The sequence below is a fragment of the Pseudonaja textilis genome, chromosome Z (assembly GCF_049901715.1).
Source record: "Pseudonaja textilis isolate UNSWEBS1 chromosome Z, rPseTex1.2, whole genome shotgun sequence".
Lineage (NCBI taxonomy): Eukaryota > Metazoa > Chordata > Lepidosauria > Squamata > Elapidae > Pseudonaja > Pseudonaja textilis.
The window spans coordinates 95979100-95996473 of record NC_142008.1 but is presented as its reverse complement, the minus strand read 5'-3'; the positions used below and the strand labels follow the sequence as shown (position 1 = coordinate 95996473).

Genomic DNA, 17374 nt, shown 5'->3' with positions numbered 1-17374 from the left:
CCTTTATAATAAAATCATCTTCATGCTAAGTGTTCTTTTTTTGAAATGTTATGTGTAAAAAATTGCAGAGGACACTCTGAGGCATATCATTCTACTTCATAACACAATTAAACACAGTTAAGCAATTTTGCCTAGGATTTAACCATTATTGTAAATCTATCTTCACATTGCAAATAGCAGATTCCAGTATGGCACATTGTTTGTTTGTTTGCTTGTTTGTTTGAAGTGGCAGGCTGAATGTTACTAGGCTTGCAAATATTCCCATCTTTCTGCTGTTCCAAAAATTTCTGTTTTTGGTCTCTTTGAAAGCTATATTTTCAACATAGCTATCTTCATCTCCTTTCACAGCTCTATTTCTTTATATTATGGCTTGGCTTGTCAGTGTTAATGGAAGTGGTCTTGATTAGGCTCTGTTATTTACTGTTAGCTTGATTGTCTGAATTGGTGGTTTCTTGATTTGGGGTCTTTCTTGTTTCTTGCTTGTTGGCTTAGTGCTAACCTCAGTATTAATCTCTATTCATCTGGATGTTCACTGCTGGCGAGATATTTTGGCCAGAGAGCACCAAGGATTGCACAGTTCAACTCTGAGCTACAAACATTTGCTTCTTTCAATATTAAAGTATGTGGCCAGTTTGATGTCACTTATGTCTGGGGCACCTTTGGTGACCCAAATGCTCTGCCAGCAGAAACTGACTCCTGGTTTCCCTTTTTGGCTGCGAGCTCCATTTTCGCTGGCAGAGGCACCACGGACCGGTCCTTTGGTGTTTCCAGGGCAGCCCCACAGGCCAGATCTAAGCACTCTGCAGGCCAAATCCAGCCTGCACGGTCTTGAGTTTGACACCCCTGCTGTAAAGCACCATCTGGACAAAAATCAATGTGAGGTCTATCAACAAGTTTAGGGACTTACAATCTGAAGAGGCTCTCAAAATTTTAGATTGTTTTCATTTGTTATACTGTTATAATTGCATTTCTGAAAGTAAATTAAGTTTTTCTTCTATGAATCTCAATATTAAGATACGCTTCTGCAGGCATCAATACCTTCTGTTCAAAGAGGACTCTTCCTCCTTTTGTGATGGATTTTTTTATGCATCTTATTTGCCGTTCCTGCCAAATTTAGTTGTCACATAGCCTTATTCTCTGTTGTACTTGCCAAATAGGGCCTCTACAGGATCCCTTAGCTTAGGGCCTCACTAAATCTAAATCCAGCTCTGGCTCCAAGATATCACCTCTCTTCCTCCATACCCCTATTAATCACTCTACTGCAAATACAAAAGAATGTCACATACAATATACTGCCACATACATTTTATTGCCTACATGTCTGTCCAACTATCGTCCTGCTGACAAGCTTAACCAATTCATTGAAAATGATCTTCTCATACAGAGAATCAGATGCAAAACTGGTTAAATTCTTGTCAATTTTACTTCATGGTTCTAGTTATGAATTAATGATTTTACTTTATAACAATCTGCCTTGCCCAAAGTCATCTAGAAATTGACAGCTTAAAAAGAATTTAAAAATTCTCCAATCCTTGCCAGCACTGATTTACAACCTACTTTTATTTTGTCTTTCACAAAATAATCTCTTAGTATGTGAAATTAATAATAATAAAGAAAGTAAAGAAATGTTGTTGTGGACAAAAATAACTGACAAAAATGAAACTCTTTGCTGCATCATTGCATAATATCATGTTTCACTTCTTTCCTAATTAATAAACTTCCACCATGTCTTTTCATTAAGTGGATGAGAAAACACAAATGAAAAATTAAAAACAAATCCAGAAGGATTAAGAGAAGTGGAAGAGTTTTTCATTCTGCCTTGCAAATAACTAAATATTTAGCATGGAAGAAGGTACCCACTGACATAAATGGAAATTGCCCTCCTACAGTTAAATCATAGTGGGGGAGTATGATTTTTTAATAGAGATGTGACATGGGGGAAGGAGAAGATTGCCCATTAGCCTTGAACATTATGCTCTCACGTCTCAGGAGTTGCTATTGTTGGAGAGGAAAAAAAAACCTGATATCATTTAATGCATTCATCCATATAACATCAGGTCTATTTTGTGCCCAAGTTTTACACTCCAAACATAAACGTTTTCAGGTGTAACGGTGAAATGTCCTTCCAGTTTTAATTCAGACATTTAGGAATTCCTAATTTAGAAATGTTCATTAAAAACATAAAAAGAAAAATGCTGAGAGGTGTAAAGTAACAAAGATACAACTACTTACAAAATACAAACAACATAAAGAAGCAGCAGAAACATGCATTTACTGATCTATCTATTTTGTTTAATCTCATTTATATCCCATTTTCTTCAGGAGCTCAACTCAATAGGCCTGGAGGTTTTCTCTGATTTTATTCCAGCAAGCAAGCAAGTAAGCAGGACTGAGAGATAGGAATTGCCCTGCAGTCAATTCCATAGTCTAATGGGATTCCATAATCCTTTAGGACAGTGGCCCTCAACCTTTTTTGAACCAGGGACCGGTTTCACGATTACTTATTCTTCCACGGACCAGTACCTGAGTAACACGAGACTCCACCGCCATCGGGACAGCTCTTCATTCGAAGCCGCCCCCACTTCTTCAACGAAATTAAGGCGCGAGCACCCAAATGCCGCTTTCCAACTGAAAACCCGGAAGCACTTTCCAACCAAAAACCTGGAAGCAACCGAAAACCCAGAAGCGCCGTCGAAACAAGTCGATCCACGGACCGGTACTGGTCCAGGGACCGGTGATTGGGGACCTGTGCTTTAGGACATTTTAACTTCTATATCACACTCGTCCCTAAAATGAGATCAAATGTGACGTGAAAATAGGGTAAGCCAGGAATACTTTCCACATGGTCAAGTATAGTCTTCCTTAACTTGGTGTTGATACACTGGATATCAGGTCTAAGGATTTCCTAAATACTTAGCCTTTCTTTGTGGAATCCAAAATACCTGGAAGGCATTAAAGTAGAGAAAAGATAGTCTATAATGTTCATAACAATAAGTGCAGATATAGTAGGATTGTTCTCACTTCTTCCACTTCTTACCTCTATGTGGAGTAAATCTACAAAGCGCCCTAATGCACTCCACAGAAGTGGGGAAAGACCCAAGGCAAATAAACGTGTTCTTAGGCAGTTAAGTTCATATCAAGAGGAGAGAGATTCTGGATTTTTGGATATTGGATTTCCATTAGCCGTACTTGAATTTTTTCCCCTCCATAGCCTTCTTAAGGGCAATATAAGGTTAGACTAAAAAAAAGCGAGCATCGTAGTTGGAGAATTTGTTATGAAAATCTTTTTCCATCAAAGCTCATCCGTGGCCTCCCTGAATGTGTTCCATTTTCCTACCATGCAATTTTATGCTTTCGGAAGGGTAGCTAAGTCAGTTTGTTTCACCAGAAACAAAAGAGGGTCTTTTGGGCCCTAAAATTCTCAACAGATTTATTATGGCATGTTTGTCTAACTGCCATAAAGGGCTTAATCAACAAAAGCTAATGTTACTAAATGTTTAAGATGCGGCAACATGTTTTTGTTGTTTTTTTAGTCCGCACTTGCTACTGAATTTTAAATGGATGTATTTATTATTGAGAGCTACCCCGTTCACACTGAACATCTATTTCACAATAGAATAATAAACATTTTTCTTTGTCAAATATGTAGATTTTTCCATCAGCTCAATTTTAATAGTTTTGATTTTTGTTTAATTGATTCTATTTTGTTTAGCAATTTTATTGATGATTGCTTTATTGCATTTTTTGTTGTTTTACTTGCATTTTTTGTTGTTTTACTTATTTTGTGGATTAGACAAGTTATTGAAAAGTAGTATGAACTAAAAGGTAATTACATACCCAACAGTGCTCCTCTGCATGTCTCAAACACCTATTTTTAAAAGTCCTTTGCACAAAATTGCTGTACCAAAACAAGCTATACATTATACTTTCACTGATAGGCCTCTATAACTGTATCACTTAAAAACCATAGAATTATAAATTTTCCTCCTTAATGGATTTTTGTGGGGTAAAGGAGGAAAAAAGGAAAAATAGTAGGAAAACACAAGAAGACTGCTAGTGGGGTGACAATTAAAAATGGCATTACAATTATATGAAAAAAGTCAAGTAGTTTCCCAAGGAAACTGTCATCTCAATATTTCAGTAGGCTTCTGAATTTTCTCTGTGGGAGATACCTACAGATTTTCAGTCATCCAGGTCATGGTTGTCCCAAAGGTGCGTTTTCAAGAGGCAACCAGAAAGTCTAAGCACCTTTGGGATATCTCTGTGAAAGAGTAATAAAATAATCTCAAGTCCTCTCTGAATTCTAAACTATGAATCTTAAAGAAAGCTTATTGGAAGAAAGCTTTCTGCCTTTGATTCTAATCCACCCCCACCCTAAACCAACCGCAATTCTTCTATTTTCATTGGGGCCATATTTTGTGAATGGCTTTGAATCCCCATCATGTTTATTGAGAGCCAACTAATGATTAAGGTACCCGGCTAGAAAACTGGAGACCATGAATTCTAGTCCCACCTTAGCTATTAAAAACAGCTGGGTGACCTTGGTCCAGTCACTCTCTCTCTTATATTATTGTTGTGGAGAAAATAGCAGGAGGATGGTGTATTAGTCATGTTTGCTGCCTTGAGTTATTTGAAAAAATAATGAAGGCAGGATGCAAACAAACAGACAAACAAACAAATAATATTGTTCTTGTTCCTATATCACTATTATGTCCCAAAGGTGCATGCCTTAAAACCTCTGCCACACTCTGAAATGGTTCTTGTGCACTAACGCTCAAGTTGCATGATAGTTTTTAAAAGAGTAGGATAACCACCCTTCAACCTGATAAATTATGGCAGTTCTGCTATTTACCATAGGAGCAAAACAAATTGGAAGTTAGAGGAGATTTATTGATATGCAGGATGTCTGTGGACTCAGTTGAAAATCCTTGTGGTAATTATTAAGTGGATCATTTGAGCAGTGAAAAAAAATCCCTTTAAATTATGGGGTTTAAGAACTGAAAAGATAAACAAAGCAACATACTTATATCACATTTCCACAAATTATCTGATATTTCTTGGTCTAAAAGTATACTTACTGTTTGTCTTCCTACAAACCAGGCATCTATCTTTAATATTACTAAAGCAGGAAAATGGGACGGGCAAATAATAACGTGCTGGAATGGATAGGTGGAAGAGAGGAACTCAAACTTTTTCTGGGTGGGTTCTAAAATAGTTATAATTTCATTTTTATTCCAGTAGGGATGATTTATTTGTCTAAACCACATGGAATACATCATGCAGCTAAAATTTAGTGGTAATAAAGAGCAAACGAGAAGTATTATTCTATTTTTACACTTTCAGTCAAACTCAGCTCCTAAATTATATAGATTCATCAGATTAAACATGCACCTCTATGCCTGTTGTTATAGAAGATAAACAGCCTAAGTCTGAGGTGGGGATACACATGTGATCAGTCTAGAATCAGTAAATAAGTCAATTCCCACCCACCCCCAGTTAATTTCATTTAGCAGCAATTTGGCTTTACCATTAGTAGACCATTTTTTTGTGTATAGGAAACATGTAATAAACTCTTTGTGCTTTGAACTTAATTTATCTTCCCGGTTACTTGTGCCTGACAGTTGTCCTTCAAGTTAGTTGGCTTTTAGCTATTTTCACACTATGTATTTTTGTCAAACATGTTGTTTTCATTAAATTTGAACTCTATTATAGGTTGCGTTTTAATGTATTTCTAAAAAAATACTACGGAGCTGTAGAATCCTGAGCACTATTTTACAAACAATAATGAATTTGCCAGATCTATTTATCAGAGACAAAAATAAATTATTATTTGAGAATAAAGGTAAAGGTTTCCCTGTCCAATGATGTCCAACTTCTTTGTCTATTCATCTCCATTCTTAGCTGAGGGAGTCCAAATTATCCAAAGACATTTCCGCTATCATGTGGCAGGAGGACTGTACACCGAGGCATATGGAAGTCTGTTATCTTCCCACCGAAATGGGACTTATTTATATACTCACATTTGCATGCTTTCAAACTGCTAGGTGGGCAGGATCCAGGGCATCTCAGCACATGGTGTTCAAGTCATAAGAACCTGGGCTGTCAGTTTTCCAACTGATCAGCTTAGTTTTTTAACTGTTGAGCCATTGCACCCCATTTATTTGAGAATAATAATTTTCAATTGTTCAATTTCCTTTTTGCTTACCTTTTCTGTAAACATAAAAATGACAGGAGTTTCTTTTTTCCATTTTCCATTTACTTTTTCTGCATTATGGATGCTTTTTCCATTCAAATTTCAGAAATGGAGTTAAGACAAATGAAAGCATTCATAAAAAGGTAGATAAAAAGATAAGATCACAATCTGGATAGAGAGGAAGAATTGCTCTTGACTTTGTTCATTCCCTGTGGCTGAAGTGATTGTGCTGTTGCCATTTGTTAAAAAATATTCTCACAAGATAAGCAGTTTTGTCAAGAATTAACTCTAGAAATGCCAGTTGGCCCAGATGACTACTGGCATCCAGATGCTCACAACAAATTAAAAACAGGGGCAAAGTTGGTATCCTACATTGGACTGTTGGATGGGTAAGAAAACAGCTTCAGAAAGCAAAGTATATCCTGGATGGTGGTCGACTAACATACACATTGCCAATAGCCCCTAAGTCAGAGAAGATGCAAGTGTCAAGTTCCAGAGCTGAAATAGGTTAAAAGAAAGGTCTATTTTTCAAGGTTGGCAAATTCCATTGGCTGTAGGAAAAGATTGAGGGCTTTAGAGCAGAGGTCTCCAAACTTGGCAGCTTTAAGACTTGTGGACTTCAACTCCCAGAATTCCTCCTTCAGTCATGTTAGCTCAGGAATTCTGGAAGTTGAAGTCCACAAGTCTTAAACTTGCCCAGTTTGAATACCTTTGCTTTAGACCAGATCTGGGTATTTTATAGCTGCCAGGCCTCTTCTGCCTCTTTGGCTGTTCCTGTGAGGTCAATTGGAAATTAGAAATAAAATGTAAAATGTATGCCATGCGTGCAGTACAACACTGCATCGCTTTTATTTTGAAGGCAACTGCGTCTTCTTTTTCAATTTGTGCATGTGTGCCTACACACCTTCACAGCTCTATTGGATTAACCCTCCACAGCAGTCTCAGTTTCTCATGTGGCCGCTTGGGAAAATTAATTACCTACTTCTGGTTTATAGGCTCACTATTCTAATGATTGCCAGGAAGCAACTGACAGTGTGCATGTGGACACAGGGGAAAGAGGAGAAGGTGGAATTGCAAATGTATGTTCAGTATGTCTTTTAACATTGGCTTAGAATAATCTGTTCGATTATTCTAAGCCAATCCACTAAGCCACATGGGGGGGGGGAGTTTAACCCTTCCTACCCTGGTATAAAATCATACATATATTGCTATATACTCAATTAGAAACCTTTTTATCTCTTGTCCTTAATTTACAACATGAGCAAAATTACAACATTAGTTGTAAGGGGAAAGAATTAATTTTCTATCTCACTCCCCACTTCTCTGAGATTACTCAGCTGATCAGCAGGCAATTCCTAGCAGTAGGAAAAGCAAGGCTTTAACCACACCCCTTTATCAGCAGGGAGACACTGCAGGTTTCCTAGAATTAGACTGCTGCTTGAATACAACCTGCCTGCATTGGGATGCACTTTCCTGAATTAAAGATAAAAGGAAGAACATATTTATTGGAAACTGAAAAATGATACGAATTGTGTATAAAAGCACACATATAAAAGGTACAATTGAGAGATACATAGTCCCCAAAGCCTATCAGAGAACACATACATGATAACTAGGAAATAAATATAAATTATTCTATAGTAAAAGATTTTTGTGCCTTTTTTTCCATGGTATCCAAGATATATATATAACATATGATTGTCCTGTACAACAGCTGCTTAAATTCATATTTCTTTAATATCTAGGCAAATTAGAAGTAGGTTTCGACTTACAACCACAATTGAAACTGGAATTTCCATTGTAAGTTGATGCAGTTGTAAAACAAGTCATCACATAACTGGACTCAATTTTATGATTGTTTTTACAGCATTTATTAAGTGAATCACCATGGATGCTTAGTGAATCATACAATCATTAAGCAAATCCAGCATTTTGAATTGATTTTGGTTAGCAGCAGCCAGCTGGAAAGTTGCAAATTGTGATTATCTGAATATAAGACTCTGCACCCATCATAAACGTGAGCTAGTTGCCTGTTGTCCAGATTGAATCACATGACTACAGAAATGATGCAAGAGTGATAATTTTGAGGATGGGTTGTAAACTCCTTTTTCCAAGGCCATTGTAATTTCAAAGAATTGTAAGCTGAGGACTATTGCACTTGCCATGTTTCATGTCTAGCTGCATCCATCAAGGATTGTACATCAAGAACTACACGCAATTCATGAGCTCTATCTGCCCCTCTCTTTTTAATAGATTCAATTATTTAGTCAGATGAAATTTGAAAACATTTTTCCTAAATAAACCTTATATAGTTGGAGGCAACAGTGTGCCTAATTTTCCCTGGCATAAAAATAGGACCGTTTTGGGCTAGAGCTAATATATAATAATATAGTGATACAACAGATACCAAAAATACAAATGACGGAGTAAATGTATGTTATAATCAGAGCTAACTGTCTAAAGGAAATATGCCAAATTAATGAACAACTCTTCATGCAAATACAAGTGGGTCTCATATGCAAAACTCACTTGACCTTTTATGGATTGACAAACAACAAATCCAAGTGTGTCATTGAATAATGTGTGATAGCAACTTCTCTATCAAGATAATTCAGGAAAGACTTCATTGGAGAAGTGATTGAGGAAAACTGAAGACTAAACAAGTCACAAAAATGGAACTGTTTTCTGCATAAGAAATGAATTGAGATAAAGATTAGATGGCAAATAAAATCTGGTAACAGATAAGCTTGAATTGTATGGAACAATAAAAATGTTCCATATACCCAAGACTTATTGTTGGCCTTCTGGAGTTGGAATTCCTTCCTCTTTTTAATTTGGTAAAAATTGCTTTAGAATCCTCTACTCACTACAAGAAGTTCAGTAGCAATGCTCTGCTTTGTTTTCATACGCTTTAATAGATTCTTTGTCTTGGGAAGAAATTGTGCTCACAAAGAGAAACAACATGCAAAAACAGAAAGGGAATTCAGGGGACTTGAATGGTGGGGGGGAGGGGGAATGAAACACCTCTGGTGAAGAAACAGTCAGATTTCCCTAAATTTATAAATCATTAAGAATGATAGCTATAGAATGGATGTAAGAATTTCCAGACAGTTGTTTATGAATAGAGCACATTGCTTTGGAAAATGATGGACTCTTCCTTGATAAGATTTTTAAACTAAGATAAGAATGCTTTGCTAAGAGGTCAAGCCATACAAGTTTTGAAGAAGGATTAGCTTTGCTTTGCTATGCATTCAGGTTTAACAGATGGCATTTGGGGGCTGAACTGTTATACTGTTAGTATAAACTAGCAGCAAGGAGAAAGTAGATCCAGGCCTGATGGTAAACGTCTAGAATGATTTGCAATAGATTCGTATTTTTGACTTTAGCCAATTAATAAGAAGATTCTTCTTTTTTAAAAATTAAGTTACTGAGACCATCTTGTTTATATGCAAGAACTTTTTACTCTGCTCTGCTCTTGAAAATATGTTCCCTTGTTAAATATTTGCACAGGTATCTTGTTCCTTAAGTTAAGGAACTCTATCCATTCTACTCCCCCCTCTTTAAAAAACGAACAACCCTATAGCCTGAATTCTGTCCAAACAATTGTATACACAAATATGGCCCAAAGATTGACTTTATAGAAGGCAGCTTCTGGAGTTCTATAAAGTAATTTCTAATTACTGTATGTTGGTGTTAAATCCCTAATGACCGCTTTTATTTGTTTGTTGGCTTGTTTAAGGTGTTCTCCAATTAGTGTTGATTCTTGGTGGAGAAGTCCCTGGGACTGAGAGAGAATAACTAGCCAAAATCACACGACTGCCTCCTAGTTTCTAGTCTGATGCCTTAACCGCTACATTAGATAGGCTCTGTCCAAATGAGTTTATTACTGAACTAATGTAATATGTTTTGCATTTAAAGTGGAAACCAGGAGTAATCAAATTCCCTGCAGTCAAACAATATATGATTCTAACAATTACACTGCTTATAATGTCTTTGAAGGACACCTAGCTGATTATTTTCAGTGACAAAATGCTGAATTTAATGGATGCTTAGCCTGATCCTACAATATTGTCTATGGATAAGTTTGGGGAAGAGATGGACGAAATTTGAAATTAAAGAAAAAAGGTAGAATTAGAAAGGAAAGAATAATGGTTAGATTAATAGCATTAATATTGAATAATAATATAGGAAAATGCCCATCATTATGATAGACAGGATAATGTGAGGAAAAGCAATAATGTTCCTTAATAAAGATCTTTACTTTTATCCTTTATGCGAATGACCATTTAGCAATAACCCGCTAATGCATGAGCAAGCAGATGAGTGCCTTCTCAAATTGAAAAGCCAGATCAATCTGTTTTTCATTTATGTAAATTTTTGTGCTTCATAATTAGGGCCCACATCCCCTTTTTTCATTAGAAATGACAAAATCCAGAATTTATATTATACAAACCCCTTCCTACAAGATATGCTTTGTATGCAATTTGTAGCATTTTTTTTTTCCTTGGAGCTATGCCTTATGAAGAATAACAGCACACATTAGCCCCAAAGAATCCTCCCAAGTAATTCAGGAATACTATGGTATAAGGTTGCTCTCTGCCTTGAGCTGGGAATGAAGTCAAAGCCTTATCTGTACGGCCCAGTCCTGAATTCTATTTCTCAGTCACATGAAGATGCTGCAGTTTGAAGGACTTACTTTTTTATAGGTACCTACTGCCTACCTACAGTACTAGAGCTAAATGCAGTGGTGGCATTCAATTTTTTTTTCACTACTGGTTCTGTAGGCGTGGCTTGGTGGGTGTGGCTTGGTAGCCATGGCTTGGTGGGCATGGCAGGGGAAGGATACTGCAAAATCTCCATTCCTTCCCTACCCCACTAACCTGCTTTCCAGCTCTGTTCTCCTGTGCAGGGCAACAAAAGAAGACCCAGCCAATCAGCTGGGACTCGGGAGGCAGAGAAAAAATGGGAGTGGGTCCAGTCAGAGTGGTATTTGCCAGTTCTCGGACTGCTCAAAATTTCTGCTACCGGTTCTCCAGAACTGGTCAAAAGCTGCTGAATACCACCTCTGGTTAAATGTCACAAAAAAAGACATGGTTCTTTGCCCCAGTGAGGTTACCAATGAAATATGGATGTTGAGGGAGATGCACAGCTAGCAGTATAGAAAGTGGGTGAGGGTGAGGGGGCGTGTTTGATGCAGGTACACAATAATGGACAAGAGATGCTGATGATACAGATGTATTTGGGCAGTAGAGCAGAAAGGCATATTTTGAGAGAAAAGACAGTTGATGAAGGGGCAGAGAGACTGGAGGCTTTAGAGCTGCCAGAACTAGCAAAGGCTTTGGTATCTCTGATAAATGATTGCCACTTCTGCTGATGCTTTAAAGCAATTTTGTCCACAATCAGGCCTCATTTGCATAATGAAAAACATCTGCACTATTTTTTTTTCCTGTTCCGTTGCCAAAAATAGTTTTTGACACTGCAGAATTTGCATATGGTTTACCACCCTTTTCCTTGCTCCCCCAAAATATAAATTAACCCTTCCTTGAAGATGCCTTCCATGACTGCTGTTTATAATTCTTTGCATATAACTAGTTAAGAACAATAATTAGTGGCTTTAAAGAAAATGGCAGGCTGCTCTCTTCCCCCACCCTCCTCCAGCCACCCACTACCGATACATTTGTAGCGAGCTTAAAGAGGAATGTATAAGCATTACAATGTGCGATGCTATGGGATACTTGTGGTTCCTGTCCAGTAGAACCAATGATATTGCAGAGGTCCCGATATTCACAAGGACAAAGACTTTTGTTTAGCTCTAGTTTCAAAAAGATGCTTTTTTAAAAAGTGAAACTGATTATTTTAGTATTACCTATTTCAGGGAACACACCTTTGCATCCTTAATTGTACGTCACTCTAATTATTATAAAACCAGTTTTACTGCATCGGCACAAGGCAGAAGATGAAATATCCGTTAGATTTGAACAATGGTGCTTTCCCAAATTGCAGAATTTGATGGTGAGAGCGCTACACTTAGATGGAGAAAACAGTTATACAAATATAGGTTAGGTGACTGAGTTTGCAATACTACTTAGGAAAGGTGTCTTGGGTAGACCACAAATTAAACATCAACCACCACTACACTATAGCTGCAAAAGAGCTAATGCAATCTTGCTGAATCAACAGAGGTATAGTGTCAAAAACATAGGAAGTGATATTTCTGTTTTATGTCTTATTGGCCAGACACCTGGAATACTGCATCGAGTTCTAGTTGCCGCAATACAAATACACTGAAAAATTGGAAGGGGCACAAAGTGATGAAAGAGCAGAAGGTCTTAGAGGCTAAAACTTACAAAGGAAGTTTAAATAAGCTACTTAGCCTAAAGAAAAGAAGACTAAGGGGACACATGAAGCAGTCTTCAAATACAGGATAGGCTATCAAAATTCAAGAGATGAAAGTTCCACAGGAGGAGCTCCAAGAAGACTAAAGATGACTTTCCTCCTTGTGAAAGCTATTAAACAATATCAACATAATTAGAAGTATTCAAGAAAAAGATAAACAACTATTTTTATCTGGGACAGCATGAAAATTTATGTCCTGGGCAGGAAACTGGTCTAGTTGCTTCCAAACCTAGAATTCTATAAGACTTTCTCAATCATGCTGAAACAAGATCCCATCAGTTGGTTCTCAGCTTTTTCAGTAGGATTGTAGCAGGCAGGAACAGTCCCAATAAGAATTATTTGCCTCTACTACTGATACTGAAATATCACCCATTACTCTTCTCTTCAGTATAGTTGATCTAATGGGTTTCACTGGCAAAATCATAGGAGAGAAAAATGTTACCCCTTTCACTATATACTGTAAACCAATTGAAATTGGCTTTTTTATGATTTCTTTAAATTTAATATATAAAAATGTGTTGCCCATTGATATTAATTAAACGTGTGAGAACCGAGTCTTTTGCATTGTTTAATTCTAACCCTTACAGCTATCACAATATGTGGAAAGTTTGTAAGAAATGCCTCCTGAAATCTTGCAAGAAATCAAGTAAAACATTTTCTATTAGTTTGGGCAGAATTTTGTTGTCTATGCCTTTTCCATACAGCTAAGAAAGCAAAATAAAATTAAAAGTACCACAGAATGAAAAGCATTAAATAAGGGCATAGGCACATTTGTTCTGTTTGAGTAATTCATACGGATAATAGAATTCAGATTCCTGTTTGTGATTTATACTGATACATCATTCTAATTATTTTCTGTTATTTTCTAACTATTTTCTAATTATTTTCTGCTTTTCTGTTTGCAAGAGAGAAATGAAATTAATAGCCTGCAAACAGTTTTATATTTTGAAACATTGAATGTTACAAATACACTGTTCAGAATGGTTTTGAAATATTTAGGAAATATTTATTGCATGTGTAGGAATGATAAAAAGTGCAGCTCTGTTCCACACGTCCCACTTCCATGATATATAATTTAGTGTCATTATTCTATACACCCAACCATTTCTGATTGCTGAGCATTAAATTGGCATATATGAATGTCAGGCAGCACAAGACAGCTGGAGCTATAGCACCATAGTGCACTGGAGGGTATCACTAGAGCCAAGGTCAGCAATGGTTTAAGTGCAGCATTCCAAGACCCAGTACTGATTCATCTCACAATGCAACTGATTAAAAGCGCAAGGCTAAATATCTCTACTTTGAAAATCCACCTAGTTCACTACAACTTACTCAAGCGGCTTAAAGGACTGTAGGTTTTACTGTATTAGAAATTAAGAATGGAATGAGGAAAAAAAATGATGTAGTTACAACATTTTGCCTTTAGGAATCTCTTTAAGCACACATGTTGCATTACTCCTATGTTCAGTGCTTTTTCTCTTTCCCTTTTACTCCAATCATATGCAGTTCCCTTTTCTCCAATTACACGCTTCAGTAGTGGAACATGCCAGAGCTTCTGACTGCTAAAGAGAATTAGTATTAAAAGGCCATTTGTGCAAACCACACAACAGGATGCTACTTCTTGTAGCCTTTTTTTTCCTAAAAGGAAAAAAAACCTTCATTCCAACAAGCCTCTTTTATTTTCTTTTTTAATAGTAATTGTATTAAAGATTACAGTTTACAACAATCCACTAATGCAAAATAAAAAATAAAAAATGAAGACGCAGAAAAGTTAATAAGAGAAAAAAGATTAAAAAAGAAAAATAAGAGTATAGTAGAGGAAAATAAAATATATATAAAGCCTCTTTTATTTTCTGCCTCAGTTCTAAAAAAAACCCTGACTCATCATCAGGTACTGCTCTCCCTGACATATTTGGGGAGAGGCAAATTGAATAGGGAGGCAATCTTGCAGGAAAAAGGCACCTTCAGCTGAGCCCAGATCCAGTGAGAAGTAGCCATGCAAAGAAGCTTTCTCCATGAAACTCAGCAACAACGAGTTCATCAGAAGATGGGTGGAGATGAATGGAGAAACTCCAAGGTTGGAGAGAGTGTACAGCAGTTTAGTAATCCTGCATGACTGCAATCATGACTGCATAGAAATATTAAAGTCCAAGAGTCCTTGATGATTAGTGTTTGGGAATCAGTCCTTCAGTTTAACTATTCAAATGTTACAGGTTTAATTCAATGGCAAATTATGCATTTCACTTTTAAATGTTGGTGAACTAAATGCTAAGGGTCAAATTTTGGGTCAGTTTCAATCCTCAAAGCAGGTGTGACTGCATGTTGGGTTGCTATTGAGGAGTCCTTGGTGGTCTATGAGCTTGGTTGTTTCCTTGCAGATGTTTCATTACCTAAACTAAAAAGCATTATCAGTACCAATCCTAGAACTAGAACTGATGATATTACCTAGTTTGAATACTGATGATGTTATCTAGTTTGAAGTACACATTTCTCCTTTATTGGACTGCTGCTAAAAGTGATGTGGGAAGCACTGTTTTTATTAACTATCTGGACAAGTCTATGAAGTTTTCTTAGCAAAGCTTTTGGAAGTAGTTTGCCATTTCCTCCTTCCTATGGCTGAAAGAGAAAGTGACTGGCCAAAGGTCACCCAGCTGGCTTTGCATCTAAGGTGGGACTAAAACTTATGAACCTGGTTTCTAGCTTGATTCCTTCCAATTTTTGGCCTGATTCCTAATTCCTTCATTGTCCAACTTAACTTCTAAACTATGACACCAATACCCAGTTATTTGTTCTTCAAGATAAATGTACAGATATGGTATCTGGTTAAACTATATAGTTACTGAAAATACATGAAAACATGAATTTAAAAAAGATGGGTGTGTATTTGAATACATAAATGGGGACTATCGGAAACATTTACACATCATCAGAAAAGAGCAGTTCCTCATTAGATACGTATAGATGTCTCTGACACAATTAAAAGTGATTGATGGAGCACTATCTGCCAGGGTTTTCAGGGGATTATTTCCTTGTTCATTATTGGGGAGAAAGATAACACTGATACTTGGGTTTTCTACCTCAAGCATGAAAATATTACTGGATCAAAGAAAAAGCTTGTATTACATGCTAATTCGATAAACTGATGATGGTAGAAATATGCTCAACATATGGACAAAATCTAAAATTTGGGTGCATTTGCTGCTTTAGCCAAATTTCAAAGCCACAGTAAAACTCTATAATTTGCTTGAATTTAGTTCCTGCACTCTACCTTTTCACTTAGAATCTACCACTGCCAACCACTCCTCCCCCATCCTTTCCACCTGCCAAAAGCTGTCCGGTTTCCATCCTGCTCTCTGAACAATAGCAAATTGCCTGAAGCTCTGCCCAGTCTATAGAACATACTCAATACCCCCACACCCCCATGCTCACCATTTCTCTCTCAGTAGCTAATGGCTGAGATTCTGTTTGCAATGCCAAAAGCAATTTGAGCACAAAAAAATGGAATCTCTCTCTCTCTCTCTCTCCCCCACCCTCCCTCTCTTTCCCCACTCCCCCTCCCTCCCAGCCTTCACAGAACCATAGAAAAGAAAAAGAGGGGAAAGGAAATTGCTCCAACCTTCAAACCAGTTTCTCTACCATTATGGTGGGCTTAACCTCTTTAACACCAAGCATTTATCTCAGAAAAAAAATCCCAAGCTTTGCATTTTTAAAAGCTTAAATAAACAGGAGCACCACATCCATTGTTTCATTTGCATGATGGACCTATACCTTACATACCCCAGATATAATATAAATTATTCTAAAACATTTGCCCGACAGCAACTCCTGCTCAGCTAAGGGTCATTGTGGGGTATATGTGTAAAGGAAGACAGGGATCCTCCTCTTATGATGGGTGATAGTAGCACTGCTATAAGGATGAAATAAAAGATCAGTGTTGTCTGCTAAGATTTTGGTTGGTGGGAATGTCCTTCAGCCATGTGACTGGCTGAACTAGGACTTTAAAAAAAGGTAAGCTCTTTAGAGTTCAATGAAGCCATGCCGTGACTTCCTTATTTTTTATTATTTAAGACTACACTATTTTTATTATTAAATATTGTACGGGGTTTTTTTTCAACCTCTAGACTGATGTGGTTGACCATTTAGCACTCTGTTTGTGTTATTTTATTACTTTATTTTCTTTATTTCTAGTTAAATCACAATTCTTTAATAGATTTCTATTTGAATCCTATAAGCTCTATTATAAACTATACATTACAATGGTCATGACCATAATAAAGAAGTTCTGTTCCTGTCTGTCCCACCAGGTCTTGCCCAAGCAGCCATTTTGAACCAGGATAAGGGTGGAGAAAGCAACTGCCTAGCAATTAATTGTCCCTCACAGAAAGGTCAAGAGGTCCAGAGCAAAACAGATTTGTCTAGTGCAACTAGGGACAAAAGTAACAATGAAGAATGAATGAGTTAATCAGATGGATGTAGTGATGGGGAGAGAAGAACGAAAATGAATATAGAAGCAGAAAGGCCTCTCCCCATTCCCAAACAAGCTGACTAATGAAAAGATTTCCTTTCTCTTACCCTCTGGATAATTCAGGAGGAGCTCCAAGCAAGCTGGAACAGTGTCACTCCAAGAGTTTCCAAGATCTTTTCTTGGAGGTGCAGGAACTCCTTAGGTCACAACCAGGAGCAGAGACAAACCAATACCAAGACAAAATTCTTCCAGAAACAAAGACGCATCAAAGGACTTTCACTGAAGCAAGTGTTGCATTCAGGTCAATGTATTCTGATTTA

General features: G+C 37.1%; 1 protein-coding gene across 13 annotated transcripts in view; it reads right to left on the bottom strand.

Annotated features, from left to right (window-relative positions):
- The window catches only part of SRCIN1 (SRC kinase signaling inhibitor 1), a 267852-nt gene that overhangs the window by 159828 nt on the left and 90650 nt on the right, over positions 1 to 17374 (bottom strand). Inside the window, exon 1 of one of the 13 annotated variants that reach the window (XM_087916505.1) lies at positions 17162 to 17293. The exons of the other annotated variants lie outside the window; for them this stretch is intronic. The gene's annotated coding sequence lies outside the window, so the exon portion shown is untranslated. Of the gene's footprint in view, positions 1 to 17161; positions 17294 to 17374 lie in introns of those variants that run through there. 13 annotated transcript variants of the gene reach the window in all.